Source organism: Lonchura striata, chromosome 4A (genome assembly GCF_050655825.1).
Source record: "Lonchura striata isolate lonStrDom1 chromosome 4A, ASM5065582v1, whole genome shotgun sequence".
Lineage (NCBI taxonomy): Eukaryota > Metazoa > Chordata > Aves > Passeriformes > Estrildidae > Lonchura > Lonchura striata.
The window spans coordinates 12727162-12739336 of record NC_140742.1 but is presented as its reverse complement, the minus strand read 5'-3'; the positions used below and the strand labels follow the sequence as shown (position 1 = coordinate 12739336).

At 41.9% G+C, this 12175-nt stretch overlaps 1 protein-coding gene across 5 annotated transcripts in view; it reads left to right on the top strand.

Annotated features, from left to right (window-relative positions):
- Positions 1 to 12175, top strand: part of MAMLD1 (mastermind like domain containing 1) — a 249530-nt gene that overhangs the window by 187257 nt on the left and 50098 nt on the right. The window contains exon 1 of one of the 5 annotated variants that reach the window (XM_085570659.1): positions 1 to 12175. This exon is cut by the window's left edge and continues 16381 nt beyond it. The exons of the other annotated variants lie outside the window; for them this stretch is intronic. The gene's annotated coding sequence lies outside the window, so the exon portion shown is untranslated. 5 annotated transcript variants of the gene reach the window in all.

Below are 12175 nucleotides of genomic sequence, written 5' to 3'. Positions count from 1 at the left end.
GAATAGCCAAGTGAGGTGGGTAACTGAGCACCAAGTGGTTGAAGTCAAGTGACCAAGTTTGTGGTCTTTCAGCAATAGGCAATGCGACAAGGAAAGCTGAGACATCCCAGTTCAATTTCAATATCTTCAATGACTCCACTGAACACAGAGCAGAAAATTTGAGGTATTATAACTTCAGAAACTTTGCTTGCATTCTGTGGCTTTACTGGATCCTGTATATATCTCTTGTGGATTGAGGTCTTAAGTATTTTTGGTATCTGTAGCTGAGCTGTGTAGAGTGGGAGGAACACAAGTACTGCTCCTGGGTCATTGCTTCAGAGAAAGTGGCTGAGGTGCATATTGTGGAGTTTTTATCACAGGCATAGAAGCAGATATGTTTTATAATCTGATCCAGTGTGAATAGCAAGACAAAATCATAGTTGTGATACCCTAGCAAGAGGCGAGTGGTGGAGCAGGGAGGTAGGAGGGGGCTAAAGCTAAATGCTCATTTGGATCCATTAGCTGCTGAGCACTGCTCACTGCAGCTGAGAACTGGCTGTGAGGACAAGGAGACCTCAGCGCTGTGGGAAAGTGGGAATTTCGTGTGTTTAGCAACAAACATGTGATTAATAGCTGTGTGCCTGTCATCTCTGCGACAGCACTGTCGTTCCTCCATTCATCCCCACAGCTGTGGAGGAGGGGAGCAGGAGAGGGGCTCTGCTCAGGGTGGGGGGGATGTGTGCTCTGGTAGGAATCCAGAGCTGAGAAAGGGACCTGTCCCAGCACCTCCTTCTGCACTTAGAAAACTGCCCGGTGTGTTCTGGGCACCCCTGTAATCTGACTAATAAACATTTCATTCCAAGCTCCTCATATTTGGCTGTGGTTCTGTTCAATGAGCCTTTGCTTAGAGGGCACAAAAAGGGACAAATGTTCATAAGGCTTGAGTCGTTTAACTTAAATCAACCTCCTCCTACCCACTATTGACAGATCAAGAGAACCAATGAGGCATGTTTAATTACACATACACACAGTTTACAATTAGTCTGCAGACTGATTTTTTTTCTGATTTTTTTTCTCCTGACAACACAAGGAAAAATTTGGTCCTGCAAGAGGTCTTACTGAATGTAAGACAAGCAGGGCTGCAGAGGGCTTTTTTTTTTTTCTTTTTAAATGTAAGTGGAATATCTTCTAGGTCAAATGATTTAATCTGATGCTCTAATGTGACATGGTTTAGCAATCCTTCTGCTCCCCTTCTGCTTGCAATAAGTGACAAAATATGTCTTCTTGCTTGATAAATGGGTTAACAGTATTCACAAGGCAGGTAATAGAAATCCATATTAATAGGTGGAAATTGGCTCTTGATGCCAGGCAGGAGAGTCTAATGAAAGTATTATTGTTTAAGCTTCCAGCTCCTTTAGAAGCTGAAAGGTAAATGCCTGTATTATGTTCTTATTACCTATTTATCACACCATATAGCTGAGTGGATATTTATTAAATTATATTCATGTTTAATGCCTGTTTGTATACTTTTCACTCAGTGTGTCCTCAAAGGAAATTCCCTGGAAATGTTTCAGAAATGCACAACTATTTTCCCATTCTCTTTTTATAAAGCAAACCTATTGTTGCCAACTGTCAATATACAATTGGCTTGGAAATTAAATAGTTTCCTGCTAAGCTGTAAGAACCAGCTAATCCTGCTCTATTTAATTTAGGAAATAAATATTTAAAAATCTGAAAAACACACGGTATTTTTTGGGTAGTGTTGATTCTTTTTTAGTCTTTGAAAATACCTGAGATCCCAAGAGTTGGGCTTACCTATTTTCAGCTTTAATTTAGCATTAAATTGCTTCATCAGGGATTTTTTATGTGACCTTCTGTATGTTTGTGATTCTTTTGAGAATATTTAAAATAGTACTGAATACCATCAAAGATAAGAAATTAGAAACCTGTTTATTAATACACCTACTTATCGTGCTTCTCCAGTTTTACATTCTTATTTTATTCTTAGGCAGCACTTTCAATTAATTCCATCTAGATTAAAAGGGGGGAAAAAAAGAAAAGGAAGAAAGCTAAAAGAACAAAAAGCTAAAACAAAAAACCCAGCACAGATCAAGTATTCCCACATAGCTTTGACCTGGAGTGTGCTGGGATCTCAAGGGCTTTTCTGTGCATCCTGGGAGGCAAAAAAAAGAAAAGTGGGCTTGCATTTTTTTCCACCATATTATTTCCAGTTCGTCCCTCTTGTCAGAGCACTGCGGGGTGATGCAGTCACAGTGAGTCAGGTGAGGACCAGGGCTGATAGCCAAAGGCTCCTGGTTTTCTGTATGCCTTGTCCGGCAGTCACACCACTTCTTCCTGACCCAGCATCCTGCACTCACAGACCATGCAAGAGAGATGCCCAGCTGGAAATCTCTGCCAGTTTATTTAAGCAATCCCAAACAGGACGTTTGACTGCCACTCTTACACTGAGAAGTAGCTGTAATGTGTAGAAATCTGCAGAGTGTAATTCTTTTCCTTCACCAAGTTACTTGCAGATGACTCAGAAATGCCTGGGGCTTAGTGCAGGTGGCTCCTGTGCTCACACAGAGCCTCAGCAGCTCTCACAGGCACCCTGGCCAGGCATGAAACAGCCCAGGTGAAATGCAGGGGCTCCTACCCATGAAATCCTGCTGGAGGGATCAGGCTGTAAGATCTGGACTTGGAAATTACAAGAAGGCCAAGTGGTTTTTTTATTTAAAGGCTTTGATAGCTCTTGTCTGCTTGAAGTTTAATTTCAGTAGAATATTGTATTGATCCATCAGTGCTATCTGTTGAATACTGCCATTTGAGCCACTCTGGCTTGTTTATATTAAGGATAAATAAATAACCCAGACCTGCTGCACACATTGCAGCTCTCTGCAGAGCAGGCAATAATGCAAACACTTCTGTAACAAGTGGGTTAACCACTTTATCACTTTCATTAAAATTTTGGTGCCACTGCCCTTTAAAGACCTAATCTTTATCGTTAGTGGGTTGTAACAATGCCCAGTGAACATACTTTCAAGTTAGAGAGACTGAAAAAAAATCTATATAAAAGAATACCTTGCTATGCTTCACTTAGTACTGATTTACATTATTAATGTAAGAGAACAATTCAGAAAACAGTTGTAATCATGCTTTTTTTTTTTTTTTCCTAATGGTGTGGAGTCAATCAATAAATCAGTCTTCAAGAGTATGTGGAGCATATGTGCCAGTAGCAGTTCAAGCAAATTTTAGCAGGTTTATTGGGTTTTGAAACTTTAGGTATCTTGGATTAGCTAATATTATTAATGTTTTAAGAGCCATTGCAAGCTCTTCAATTTTGTATATATATAAATACATATAGACTAAGAAGTTTATATATATATATGACTGTATGCATATGTAGAGATGTGGAGCAACTCCTTCTGTTAAGCATTTTAGTTGTCATGGGAATAAGCTCTTCAAACTTACTCTTTCAGTTTTAATAATGTAAGTCCCTTCTCAGTACTTGCAGTCTGCTTTACCTTTGTATTCACTCAGTTTGATGAAGATTCTGTGGGCTAATTAGTTTCATTTCTGCTTATGGCTGATATCTGATAATTTTCATTCTTTTGGCTTCTCAGATCTTGGTCAATGCTCTGGTGTGTTTGCTGTAAGCTGTGCAGGGAATGGTTGTTCTCTCTTCTGTACCCTGGTAACACATATTGCACCACTTGACTGGTTCCCCATTTTGTAACACCTTTAAAATATGGCTCTGAGTCAGGATTTCATAAAGCATATTGAATAGAAAAGTTGCATTTGATTCCTTTTCATGTAATGTGATAGTACAAGAGAATTTACAGCATTGGAACTCATCTGAGAGACACCCATAGTCACACTAGTATTTTCTGACCTGCCTTAATTTCTCTTCTTATTCTAGGCATCTGTAACTGATTGTTCATATTTTGTTTAATGATGTTCTTTAACATGAAATTTTGTCAGTTGCTGTTCGGGAAAGTCCTTAATAAGATTTTTTTATTTTCTTGGTTTTTTATCTTACTCTCCAACAGTTTGAGCATATTTGAGTTATTTTGAGTTTGGATTCTGTCCTTGGAAAGTCAACACAAAGTGCTTAGCATGAGGCAGAGATCTTGTAGATCCTACAGTAACATAAAAGCAGCTTGTGGCATTGCAAACAACAGCAAAAGCACTTACAGGTTTAATGTGTTTGGATAGGAAATGCCCAAGAAAATGTATTTCTGAGCCCTGTGTTGTTTGTTAAGTCACACTGACGCACAACCGAGGGCCTGAGGAAAAGTTCAGGAACGGCAGAGAGCCAGGGAGGAACTCGGTGGTGGAGAATTTCTGTGGAGATAGTTTGTGGGCTGTTTATTGATTGCTCAGGTCATTGGTGAAAGGTCAACAGCTCTGCTGTGTCGGCAGATAAAGACACAGGAATGGCATGTTGAGGTCACATTGGAAAGGAATTCAGTCCCACTAAAGAAAGAACATTTTAAACCTTTATTTACTCAAAAAGGGTTGTGAGGTATTGAGCTTGCACATTTATGACCCTTCAGTGTGAGATTAACAAACCTTTTTCTCGGCTTTCCCTGGGAGTTTTCCCCTTTGCTTTACAATCTGCTTTTAGAGTTGAACCGTTTTTAGCTCATTGCTTAATTTCTTGCTCCTGGTGTTGTGTCTGGCAAAGATTAGAAGCATATTTCCTTGTGCAAAGAAACACTGGTAATTTTTTCTGAACAACCAGATTTTGAAGCAATTATGCCCTATGGTTAATTTAATTTTTTCCCCCTTTTTTCCTCAAAGTGCCTGTAGAGTGCTGAGCCCTGTTTGTGTTTATCTCCACTGTGTTTTGCTTTAACCTACATGAAGGTAACTATTGCATGGCAGGGCTGAGATTTAACACATCTGAAAGGTGAACTGTTCAGGGCAGAATTTAAATCAGGAGGACTCGGGTCTTGTCTGAGTAAGGTAGTGACACTGCTCATCAGCTGCTTTGGGCTGGGATTTAGGCAGACGGTGAAAACAATCCTTTTCATTTTATTTACCTCCATTAGGAGCCAATTTAAATGAAAGCTAATAGGCCATTATTCCACTTCAGAAAAAGGGTTCTTACACAAACACTTAAGTTCATTATTTTAACTAACCCAGTGCAGATTTGTTTTGCAGTAAGCTTTAAGTAGATGGGGAGCAGTTTTCCAGATTTGGGGACCAAAACACCTGTCAATAAGCATGCTAATGTAAAGTCCTGGTCCAGACCTACCCCATCACCAAATTCCCCCTTAATCCCTGGAAGTGGTACAGGGAAGTACAGCCAGACACAAACTGGGTGGCAAAGAGCATGTTTGTTTCCTTAGTCAGGTTGGGCATAAAGGCAATACGTGAACACGGTTAGCCTGTATAGAAGATGTGAGCAAAGGTTTGTGTGTTGGAAGCAAGGTTGCTGTGACTGATGATTTTAATATTGTCACTCAGTTTGGGCTTCTAAACTCCAAAATTACAATTTAAAAAAAAAAAAATCCCTGTCTCTTTCTTCAGTGACTCAGAGCTCCTGAGTTTATGATCAGGGTCGTTTTTTTAATTTTTTAGTATTAAAACTAATAAATCCTGCCTTTTAGATCTTCCAGGACTCAGGTAGTTGCTTCCCCCCTGCCAACCTTGATGCAAAGCACTATGTAAAAAGAAATATTTCTGCTTTTGATGAAGGCACTCAGAACTGCTCAGGAAAAGATGCTAAGGAATACTTCCAAGCACTGAGCCTGTCCCTGCATCCTTGTGCACATCCTGCATCATCACTGCTAACCAGGGCTTCTCCTGCTCAGCTTTATAGGTTGATATGTTCAGTGCAGCCATTTCTGCATCTCATAAAGAACACAGTAAAAAATAAACATCTCACCTGTGTTTTGCAGTCACCTCATCCCTGCTGTTCCCAGCAGATTGGACGTAGGTGGAAGGTGACTGTGATCCTCCAAACTGCCCAGGTAGCAGGGGCCCCCACCTGATGTGACTTCTCCTGCACTGTCCTGAGAGGACAGAACAACAGAGGAGCTGCTTCCAGCTGTTGGTGTAAAACAGCTGTAGTGGGGGCTGCATTTGGGGTGAAATTTTGATAAAATGTAGAAGAAAGCTATCCAGAGGCTAAGCCAAATGTGATGCCAAGCAGAGGATTTTTAGCCTTATTGATGTGTGGCAATACTACAGTTCCTCAAAGGTTTTCTGAATACTAGAGAAGAGTTATGTTAGACCACTAATGACTGCAATTAAAAAACCCCAGCACAGTAAAAATGAATAAATTGAATTAAAAAAAAAAAAAATTAAGAAAAAAAAGGAGCCTTGAAGATTAAATGAATACACTGCTCCTTGCCTGTAGTTGCTGAATCACATCCTGCTCCATCCAGAAGTAACTACATGTTGGCATCTAAATGGCTGTTGAGTCACCTCTGCAATATGAACTGGTGATTTACATTCATACACCAGAAAAGTGTCTGTGTTTAATAGTGAAAAAAAAAAAAAAAAAAAAAAAAAAAAACACCAAAAAAAAACCAAACCAAAAACCAAACACCCAAACTGGTTTTTGCAAGAGACTGTCACAGAGGAAAAACCTCTTGATGAGGTTAAGAGTTCTATTGAGGACAGGCAAAATCTTGCAAGGGACCTGCCCCATGTAGCTGCTGGGTGAAGGTGCAGAGGTGCAAATACCCAGCTGGCCAGGAACACATCCAGGAGGCTGCTGCTGGAGGTGCAGGAGCTACAGCTCCCTCCTTTTTCGAAATGCATGGTCCCAAAACCTGAAGCAGAGCCTGGGGAGCAGACTCCTACAACTGCTGGCAGAGCACCGTGCCAGCACTGTGCCCAGAACACCGTGACCGTGTTTTCTGTGTGCGCCCTCCCCTCGCAGAGAATCAGCCCTTTGTCTGAACAACTCCTTTCTCCTTTTCTTTTCTTTCTGAACTTTTCAGTTGCTGACTGGGAAGCGGGGAGGGGGAAGGGGGGGCCAGCCTGCAAAGATGAAGCAGCTCATGAAAGGAAAGCTGCTGAATAGGCAGATTGTTTTATCTGGATGAGTTTTGTGTTCCTGACTGTGTTGCAAGGGAAGGTACAGTACAAACAGTATTCTGGCTCACACGTTCCTGCTTCAGCCAGGAGATCGCTCCTTCTGCTGCTGCTCAAAAGCCCTGAGCGTGTGTTATCTTTTTCCCCCTCCCCCTGAAGGTATCTGTTTGCTGCTGATGGCATTTCTGTTTAGTGAGGGCCATGTTGACACTGTAAGAAATGTGAATGTGTCTCGAGGATTCTGCAGCTGTGTGCGCCCCCACAAAGTGGTATTTCCTATGGCTGCTGACTCCAAAAGCGCCCTGTGTTCCCAGCCTCGTTTGCTTAACAGTCTGGAAAGAAACCTGGAAAGCTGAGGATAAAACATCTAAGTGCAGTTTAGGGGGAAATGTGGAAGCCCAGGCTTGGACTGGGGATCCCCAATTACCCTGCATTGGCTGAATCTTCTCCTGCTTCTCTCTTCTTCCATCAGAAAACTTCAGGAACAGCTGAGGCTCTGCTCAGCTGGTGGTTGCTTTGGTTGCCCATGTAATCCCAGGCTCTAACACGAGATGTGGTGGTAGTCTTTGAAATAGAGAGGCGATGGCCTCCGTATTATTAAAGGTCATCAGGCATCTGATACAAGCTGAAGGGACTTTGTGCAAGAAGAAGAGCAAAAAGGGTGTATAAATTTTAAAGGAAGAAAAGAAGAGGAAAAAAAAATGATGGTAAATTTAGTGCTTCACAGCAGGGAGGGCCAGGAGGTGGGATGTGTGTGTCCAGGCAAAATAATCCTGGTTAAATAAGTCCTGTTGATTCAGGGCCCTTGACAAGAAAATTCCTCCTTGAATTCCTTCTTGGTTTTTTTGCATCCTGAACTGTGTCAGTGAGACACTGAAACCCTCATCAGTGGTGGGAAGAGGAATGGTGCTGGTGGCCTCTTCTGTGCTGAAACTGTAATTTAAGAATAAGGGGGATTTTATGGCTGCTGGAAGTTTTCTGGTGTTTCATCTGAGAATAAAGTGCTAATGCATCCCCCCCACTGAAAGGTAGGAAGCCAGTGAGCTGGACTCTCCTCGAACACAATGGCTCTATCTTGCTCTGTTATGCCACAAAGGAGTGGCTTGCTTAATCTCTGAAATTAATAGAGCAGAGAGGAAACGGCTCTTAAGGAGATGTGTGTCTGCTTCCTTCCTGTGTGGAGCATGGGGAGCCTGGGTCGCTGAGGCAATGTCATTTCACATAACTAGAGGGCTCTTCTTATAAAGGACGATTACAGTAAGCCTAGCAAGGCTGGAATTTTTGACTTTTCAGGGTTTTTTTTTTTTTCCCTGCTAGGGTGGCGGGGATTTTTGTTCAAAACCTGCTATATTATTTTGGTGGAAGATGATGCTGTGAGAGTTTGTCCCACATTTGTTTTCTCGAGAGATTGATGGGGTTTTTTTGAGGGGGGGAAGCGGGGAGGTGTCTGCCTGTTGTTTAGTGACATCAGAGAAACCAGCCTGCTGCTTCATTCCCTGCCACGCTTAGTACAACAGTCTAAATGTGTTTTGAGCTCTTGTCCTAGGAGAATGTCAGTTCAACCAGAATTAACGGAGTGTATTCTAGTAGAACAGCTCCTTTTTCACACTGTGTTGGCCCTTTATAGCAGTGTGTTACTCTTGGTGTGAAGCCAAATCGACTGATAAGCAATGCACTAGATTTTCCTGCACGTGGTCAAGGCTTTTCACATCTCTACAAGCATTTTTAGCTTTAGGAAAAAGGCCTAGTGCTCACAAAACTAAATCCCACCTAGCCACTTCAGAGGCAGGGAGAGGGAAAAATTGGCTTCCCAAGAAGCCGTCAGGATTTTTGAATTGCTTCAGGGAGAAAGATGAGGAGGCAAGGAAGAGATGCCGTGGGGAGCAGAGCTCCTGGGTACCGTGCTGCCTCCAGCCCATTTGATTTGAGTACAGGGGGATGCTGCTCAGCATGTTTCAGGAACTGACTTTAGCTGGGCAGATGATGCTTTGCTCTGATTTCATTCCTTAACTTTTGTTAATAATTTATATGTGATACTGCACATTAGAAATATACCTCCAACTCTGCATTTGAAACCGCTGTCTAGAGCAGCATAACATCATCCAGCCACGTTGTGTATCTTGTGCATTTATTAAAAAGAAAGGGTGTGTGGATTGTGTGAGTTTTGAGTCACAGTCATGGGGAATCTGTAATAAAATGGCTATCTATAAAGTGCAGGACAGTTTGTTCCCTCTTAGCAACATGATCTGTTTTACATATGAACAATAGTAGGTTGCTTCAAACAAAATGTGTTTTTGTTATTATCAGTGCTGCCACCCCTTGTCCCTCATTTATTATGGGACTCACTTCAGCAAAACTGCCAAGTTCTTGGTGCTTTTTCAGCTTTCATTCAGCTGCATGATTTGTAATTACTGTGGTGAGCTGGGGAAAGGAGGAAGTTTAAATTTGGGCAGTTGTGCATCTAGCTGCAGCTAACGAGGCATCTAATTTCTGTGCAAATCAGATACAGCTTTACCACAACCCTGGCTGTAAGTTCCAGTATTTTGTAGTATTTTTCAATGTTTTTCTGCACCTTTGCCATTGCCAGTGTGGTTTAAGCACCATCTATTTAGGATTTTATTTATCTGAAAGATGAGATGGACAATTGGCTGGTATCAGTGCTGCTCATGAGTGGTGTGGAAGGCTCATCAACCTTTGGCTGCCTGACCCCACATTGCCCATGTTTGCTCTAACCAGGTACTGGAAAGGGCCAGTATTCAGTGGGGATTGTATTGCTGCAGTGTCCTTTTCCTTTTAATGCCTTTTCAGGAGCCCTGAGCAGCTACATCCATCTGTCCCAACCATCACTTTAGTGCCCTGCACAAAATTCCCCTTCCAAGGGGAAGCATGGAAGCATACTAAAGCTCAGTTTCAGAATCCCTGCAGGTTCCTGGGGGCAAGGACCAGCTTTTCTCCTGGTTTCAGGCAGGTATCCAGCCCCAACCATTGTGACCTTGTCTGTCTTGCAAGGAATTCTTGTGCTCCACGCAATATTGCCTGAGAGCAGGCAGCAGCACAGCACAAGGTGGGATGGCTACAGTTTAAAATAGAAGATGGCATAATGAAGTTCTTAGGCTAAATGCCAGTGTAAAATTAGCATTTAACTTCCCCCTTAGAATTTGCCTGTTAATTAGGTATCAGTGTCTATATTGGAGTCATTTTTAGAAGTTGTTACAGTAATATTAACATGACTGAAATGCATTGCATTAAATTATATTGTGCATCAAAGTTTTCTCCTGTTGGGGGCTTAGATCATCCAGCCCAGCTGGGAATGGTATTATTTTACTTGTTCTATTACTGACATCTAGACACATACACAGCCCTCAGACTTAAAGGAATGTGTCTGCAAGGTAAAATAATAAGTGTATACCAGACAGTCCACAGGATTAGAAGGCTATTTAAATGAGAAGAAAAAGTAGGGTGCAGAGATGAGAAGGGAAGGAATTCTATGCCTTGTAACAATACCCTATTTCACCTTCCAGTTGTGACTTCTCAAACTGGATCAGGGCAGTGAACTTTTTCCTCTGAACATAACCTATAAAGCCAGGTGTTAGCATCCCTTGGATTTTTTTTTTTTTTTAATAGGTCGTAATGCGGTGTCTTTCATGCATTTTGATATCAAGTTTCACCACCTTGCAAAAAGTTTCATTTCTGGATGTTTCCCCAGAATAGATGTATAGGTGTGGCACTTAACTGTTGTTAAGGGCTTCCCTCTGCCTCAGGACCTTTCTAAAATGCTGGAAAAGTCTGGGGTCCAGTGTGTGCAGGGCTGCCTGTTTTTGCAATGCCTCCCATTCCCAAGTAGTCACTGTCTTTCTTTGGGGCACCCCCATGGTGTGGGGTCCCTCCAGCTGGCCCACGATAGCTCTGCCCATTTGTTTTCCCCAGCTCTGTTTCTTTCCTTCCTCCTAACCAGCGCAGAGCTAGAGGGATGCAGCTCTGGGGTCCTGTGCCATGCACCACCAGAGTACCAGAAAGCAGGCAATTTGCATTTTAATAACTCCCTCATTATGTATTTTTCTGATCCTGTCAATATTTTGCATTTTTTTAAACTTTGCTGACTGCAGACATTGTGGGCTATCAAGTCAATAATTAGATTGCCTTATTTTAAACACCTCAGTTATAAATCAGAGCAGCCCCATTCTGTAGCCAAGTGCTGTGTCTGGAGAGCAGCTGGCCGATATGTGAAAGGCAGAAGATTTGAGGAGAGCATTGCACACAGATTTGCTGTTGTTAGGAATGCCTTTGGGAACATACTTAAACGGTGCAGGGGAGGGGGTCAATCCTTTTTCAAAAATAAAAATTACAGAAATTAAATCTTCATCGAAGGAAATAGCATTACCTTGCCTGTTAAGTGAGTGTGGTTCTTCCCACACCAAGTAGGAATGTTGTAAACCTCACCTTCATTTTATCCCACCTGCCTAATGAGGTGGGGTGTTTTGTTTCACCTAAAGCTGAGCTAATGGCAGAAGCATTAAATGCAAATTGCGCCTTGAGGACCCCCCTTGAATCACACAGCACAGCTTGTACTGCCATTGAGGCTGGGTTTATCTCAATTGTTGTTCAAGGCTTTAGAATTATAAATGTTTGTGTTAAACACATACTTTCTCTTCCTTGTAGTGCAGTTATTTGTATTGCACATGGGTTTTGAAAGAAGTCAAATATGGAGAGTGCAGAAACAATAAAATCTCTATTCATGTCTAGATGCACAGGTATGCGGAAAGTGAGAGTGAGTGCTGGTGTTGCTGCAAAAGATGTGGGGATCATTTCATCCTCAAACGAGCAAACTGAGTGGATACACAGAGAAATGCCCACTGAAATCAGCAGCAAAGTTTCCAGTTGTTTCACCAGCTCAGGTCCAGTTATAAAACTGAATACAGATTCTTCTGAGTATAGAATATCCTAAAGACATATTTCAGAGAGGAAAAGCCCAAGTTCTGCATTTTATTTTAAAAAATATTACGGATGACTAATAGCCAAACAGATACCAAAACAGAAATGTGTTTGATGCATGGGGCAGTGGAGAGCCTGGACCCAATGAAATCTGCAGCTGGCACTGAAATGTGGCAAAATGAGGACATGAAGAGAAAGGAACACCCAGGAACAG